Source organism: Lactuca serriola, chromosome 5 (genome assembly GCF_051521515.1).
Source record: "Lactuca serriola cultivar US96UC23 chromosome 5, Lser_US96UC23_V15, whole genome shotgun sequence".
NCBI classification, from domain to species: domain Eukaryota; kingdom Viridiplantae; phylum Streptophyta; class Magnoliopsida; order Asterales; family Asteraceae; genus Lactuca; species Lactuca serriola.
The window spans coordinates 356,982,867-356,989,233 of NC_136412.1; the positions used below are offsets into that span (position 1 = coordinate 356,982,867).

General features: G+C 40.2%; 1 pseudogene; it reads left to right on the forward strand.

The window, feature by feature from the left end:
• The first annotated feature begins 3,832 nt into the window (after nucleotides 1-3,832).
• On the forward strand, nucleotides 3,833-3,949 carry LOC145056299 (5S ribosomal RNA; annotated as a pseudogene).
• The last annotated feature ends 2,418 nt before the right edge of the window (nucleotides 3,950-6,367 follow it).

Below are 6,367 nucleotides of genomic sequence, written 5' to 3' on the forward strand. Positions count from 1 at the left end.
CGATCTAAAATTCAAACTCATGGTTGCACACTGCTATGTCAAATCTTAGAAAATTCATAACTTCGTTATACGGAGTCAGATTTGAACGTTCTTTTTATGTACACTCTCGGTTTAACAAATACTACGACTTTCATTTAGACCACTAAGGCTAAAAAGCAATTTATCATAAATTCACTTTTTACGTCACACAACGTCCTGCCGGTTTTGTCGCGAAACTTCGACAGGTCATAACTTCTTCGTTGCAACTCGGATTTCGGCGTTCTTTATATCTTCGAAATCCTTTTCACAACCACTACAACTTTCTTCATAGATATCGGGTTTATCTAACATTTTATTTTTGATGCTTATTTTCATTTTAATTTATTATATAATAATAAACAAATATAAAGCACATAAATTCATGTAATTCACATAATACTTAAATAATTCATTTTTATTACTTCAAAATAAGTTACATTTGTTGACCACAACTATTACATCACAGTATTAAGGCTTAGCCTAGAAACACAAGCGTTACATAATGACCCTCATTACGGTTATCCATGAGACGATAGAATGTTTGTATATTCAACATAGTGACATATAAGGTGTAACACCTGGTTCCGAAAGTGCTTCGCTGCTAGGGGCTACAACCCATCCATCAGTTGTCATCAGGTTAGGGCCTTGAGAAAGGAAGGATTTGGGCTATTTCGGATGTGGGTATTAGGGTATACGCGACCCAAGTGTTTGATTTTAGCTTCGGAGGCCAAGGGCATACTCGTAATTCAACATCTCGGTCCTTTGAGGATTTGGGTTCGTGTTCGGGAAGTTTTTAGGTAATTAGGAGTTATAAGAAGCATAGGTGTGACATCCCCATTTTCACGGCCAGAAAAGACCAATTTTGTTTATGCTTTATAAAAATCAAAGTATTTTTTTTAATAAAAATGTTGTGGAATTTGTTACCAGTAAAACATGATAAATACGTTATCAAAGCATTTCCGAAGAAAAGTATTTTTATTCATTTAAAAAATTTTGGGATGTCATCGTCAATACAGAAACATAAGCATAAACAGAACTTACATTCATTATCACTAGTGATTTATATCTCCTTAATCTCTCAGTGTAATGTGACTTCATATCAACACCTGTGATATAAATAAACTGAGTGGGTCAGGTTGGGAAACCTGGTGAGTACATAGGGTTTTCAACCCACAATAATATAATTATTATGTTTAATCATCGAACACCTAACCTAATTACCCATCCCCATTATCTTATTTACTCTTAAGGATCTACCCTAAGAATCAGTTATTTCTTGTTCATTCATTCCTAAGGATCATCCTAAGGAATATGCATGAAATCCATCGTTGTCGGGGTTTACTCAACAGGCACTAAATCCATAGTTGCTAGGGTTTGCTCAACAGACACTAAATCCATAGTTGCCAGTGTTTTCTCATCAGACACTAAATCCATAGCTGCCAGGATTATCTCGTTTATCGACAGTATCGTTTCCGAGAACCCACTCGCAATACATGTCAATGGGTTTTTATCTTGTTTATCGACAGTATCGTTTCCTAGAATCCACTAGCAATACATGTCAATGGGTTTTTAGAGTACAGCTGGTAAATACACAGTTCAAACAACACCTACAGGTTGCGAGTCTGCTAGTGTTCCACTGGATTGTCTAGAATAGTCTGTGGTTTTCATCCATACTCTGCTAGATGACGGGGCCAACACTTGGGTAAAGGGCTTCTCTCATGGTTCACCTCTCACCCTTATCTCATGGTCTATATCGCCTCTCATCATTTTGTTATTGTCATACAACAACTATTACATCTACCCATGTTTTACCTAACACATTTTGTAGATATAAGATACATATACAATTTAAATCATTTAAAACATGTATAAAAATCTTTCACCCAGCATAGACGACAAGTATACAGAAAATATGCACACACAGCATGTAATTTATATTAAATACTTCATATCTATGTGTAAGATGAAAGTAACTATGCACTCACCTGTAAAGGTGGTGACTCGGTACTCGGACAACACTTCGTTTACTTAAAACAACTTCCTTGAACAAAACCTAGTATCATTACCACTAGAGTTTAGTCTAATGTTAACTAAGACTAATTAATAGTCTTGCTATTATTACTATTATATAAGCGTTAAAACAATACTCTTCACCCACTATGTACAGACAGGGGCCAGACATGGAACACCGGTGGGCAGGATCATTTTGGCATATAACACTTCTGAAATCCAGCAACCCAAGCGGCCCTCCAAACCAGATTCCCCGTACCGCAAGTGGTTAAAAAGATATTATAACGACACTTATAACTCATAATAATAGCCCAAATATTTATTATAAGGTCCTAATAACATTACTATATTGAAACATAAGTTATACTAAAGATAGGTTAGGAGTAGCTCACTTACAGCGGGTTTTTCTCAAAATTGGGCTCCGCTGGAGCAGCGTTTCCGAGCCAAAAGACTCTTCTTCTCATAGCCATCAGGCACTCCGGGGCTTCTGCCTCGTGCTAGGGAGGTTCCCTAGGCTTTTCGGGAGGTTTCGGCGCTAGAGAGAGGTTCTAAAGAGAGGGGGAAGTTATGGGAGGTGTGAGGAAGAATGGAGGCTTCACCTCTTATTGATAGGGGTTGGAGGGTCACTCGTGTCGTGAGTTTTATGATGCTCACGTCGTGAGCCTGCTTGGGCACCAAGTCACAGCCTGGTGCTGACACGTGGCATCGCACACAAGGTGGAAATCAGACGATTTTCAAAAATTCATAACTTTCGTATACGAACTCCGTTTTCGACGTTGTTTATATCCACGCGTATGTAAAATAAAATCTACAACTTTCATTTTGACTATGTCGGCTAATTTTCGACCGATCTTAAATTTAATAGTAGAAGGAGATTATACTATTAAATGACCGCGTAAAATTCGTAACTTCTTCATACGGACTTCATTTTCGTCTGTCTTTTTATCGTTGAGTTCCTATTAATGAGATATTCAACTCTCATTTATGTCACATTGGCCAAAAACCGTTCGATCTAAAATTCGAGTTTCGGGTTGTGCACTGCTATGCCAAATCTTAGAAAAATCATAACTTCCTCATACGAAGTCAGATTTGGGCGTTATTTTTATGCATGATCTCGGTTTAACGTATACAACGAATTTTGTTTAGATCAATAAGGCCAAAAAGTCCTCTATCGTAAATTGACTATTTACGTCGCGTCGTGTCGTGCCGGTTCCGTCGCAAAACTTCGACGGGCCATAACTTTTCATTATAACTCGGATTTCGGCGTTCTTTATATGTATGGAATCCTTGTAACATATACTATAACTTGGTTAAGATTACTCCTTCTAAATAATCTTCCATCAAAAACTCATTTTTGATGCTCATTATCTCTAAATTAACTAGCTCAGATCTACGGGCGTTACAATTAGGTGGGTTACACCTGATTCCACATCGGCTTAGAAGGAGAACTAAACACTTCTTATAAGGGGGCGTGGATACCTTCCTTATCACTACGCGTTTTAAAGTCATGAGGGCAGCATATCCCATAAGAACTATGCAGTTAAGTGTGCTCGGGCGAGAGTAGTACCGAGATGGGTGACCCCCTGGGAAGTCCTCGTGCCGAGTGGCCCAAAGCGGAAAATATTGTGATACGTGTCAGAGGGGGATGTTACAAATGGTATCAAAGCTGGGGCACAGGTCAATGTGTTCAACGAGGACATCGAACCCTATAATGGGGGGTGAAGGTGGGTTACACCTGATCCCAAATCGGCGTGGAAGGAGAACTAAACACTCCTTATAAGGGGCGTAGATACCTTCTTTATCACAACGCATTTAAATCCGTGAGGGCAACAGATCCCATAAGAACTCTGCAGTTAAGCGTGCTCGTGCGAGAGTAGTACCGGGATGGGTGACCCCCTGGGAAGTCCTCGTGCCGAGTGGCCCAAAGCGGTTAATATTGTGATACGTGCGAGAGGGGATGTTACAATAAGGATTCTCGTCACGTTTTTGTGGATATAAAGTTCGTCAAAAACGGACCCCGGATGAGGAAGATATGACACTTTGAAGTTATTGTCAATTTCGGTCCCTGATGGAGAAAGTGGCAAGAAGGTACCATGCATGCAAGGTGGCATACGCGAGAGTACGCCCCTCGTAAGCTGGGGTACACCCGGCGTAAAAGGTTGCTTGGACGCGGGTGTTGAAGGCATACGCCCAACGTACGTTCAAAGTCCCTAAACCCTAATTTTTAGGATTAAGCACTATATAAGGAACATTATAACTCAAACCCTAGCCTCTTTACCATCCTCCTAACCTCAAAAACCCTAGATAGCCGTTCATTCCTCATCCTTGTGTGATTTTGGCCTTGGGAAGTTCATTGTGGTGTTTACAAGCTTGGAAGGAGAAAGAAGAAGTTAAAGAAGAAGAACTTGAGTAGCTTGAGCTCAAGGATCTGAGATAGCACCACTATTTGGCACTCATTTGAGGTAAAAAGATTCCAACTTGCCTCATGCATGCTTTGATCTTTGTTAATGGAGTTTTGGACCTTTTTTTAGGTCCTAAGAATGGGTTTTTAGTGATCAACCTCGTTTCTAGGTCTAGGGTTGCCACCCTTAGTGTTATATGAATCCCATAAGCTGTAAAGTTTCAATCTTTAAGGTCCATTTGTGACAATGCATGAGATTTAGCCATTTCCATGGAAGTTTGTGGCAATATTCCAAGTTTGGGTTCATTTGGTGGGTTGCAAAGCCACCAAGTAATCGACTTTAGGGATTAAGATGTTGAAGAGGACTTGGATCTGTGATTATAGTCTCTGGTGTAGAGTATTAAGTACTTAATGGGAAAAGAGCTTAATAAATGTAGGTACGCGTAGCATACAAGCCACACAGCAGGTACGCATTGCGTACATCTGAGTACACCCCGCGTACTCATCATATGTGGGCTTTACATCTTTTGGGCCTCGGTTTGGGTCAATCTTTGGACTTATCAGCTATTGGGTCTTAATGGGCCATCAGAAGTCAAATATTGGACTAAGGACATGTTTGGGCAAGGGAAGGCCCATTTGATAAGTTGGGCCCAATTTAGAAATTTGGGCCATTAGTGGGCCATTAGTGGACTTAGAAAGATTAGATGGAATTGGGCCTTGGATATGGTCCAAATTAGAGCAGGGGTAAAATGGTTATTTTACCCTAATAAGGATTATTGGTTTTGAACTAAGTGTTATTTGGTATTGATAGCTTGGAGAGCCGAAGGATTAGCAGTTCGGGAATTTCCAGTTAGCAGCCAAAGGATTATCTATGAGTCTTCAAAAGTGAAAGGTGAGTCTCCTCACTGTTTGTATGGGTCTAAGGCACCAATGCCGACCCATTTAGTTTATGTATGGTAGGAAGACACCGGGGTTAGCCTTAGGCATTATGCATGAAAGACCAGGAGGCGACTCATGGCACACAATATGCTATTATGTATGGTTGGAAGACCCAGGGGATAGCCTTAGGCAGTATGTATGAAAGACTAGGAGGTGGCTCCTGGCACACTGTAAGCACATTAGCTAAGTAGAGTAGTATGTATGTCAGTTGTCTTTGTGATACTTGCATGGAAGACCAGGAGGCAGCTCTTGGCACTTGTTTGTAAGACCCAGGGGGTGGCCCCCGGCTTGGCAAGAAAGACTGCAACACCCAAATTTTCAAATAATTTTTCACATTTATAAAAACACATTTTCATTCATAATTATCATAAAAAAATCATTGTATCACATAATCAATTCATAACATCACATCCCAAGATCAAAATATGTAAAAGCTCCTCGAGTGTGTACTGATCAAACCGACGCCTTCCCGCGATCCTCACTGGTACCTGAAACACATAACACAACAATGTAAGCATAATTTCTTAGTGAGTTCCCCAAAATACCACACACAACACATATTATCCACTCGAGGCTATAACTCTGTTTGAACCTCTGGTCAATGTGTCTCATTGGGACCCTCCAGTCCCAAAACTCTGTGGGCCCTCTGGCCCTAACTCTGTGGACCTTTCGGTCCTAACTCTGAAAACTCTGGTACATACATGGCATAATTCACATAGAAATCACATCATGCAAAAGCATACAAAATACTCTGTCACATAACTCTAATTACCATTCTAGGTAAAGTATAGTGAGAAGACTCACCTCGGGTAACTCGGTAAATCTCGAACTCTGTAAAATCCGATCTCGCCTCCACCTAATTATATGAAATAAACTCTCTAAATCAATACATCCCTTAAGGCTAGGCTATTCCCTCTCTTAAGACCCAAAATTGACCAAACCCTAAAAGTCAACAAAAGTCAACTCCTCGGGTTACGCTGCGCGTACCAAACATGTATG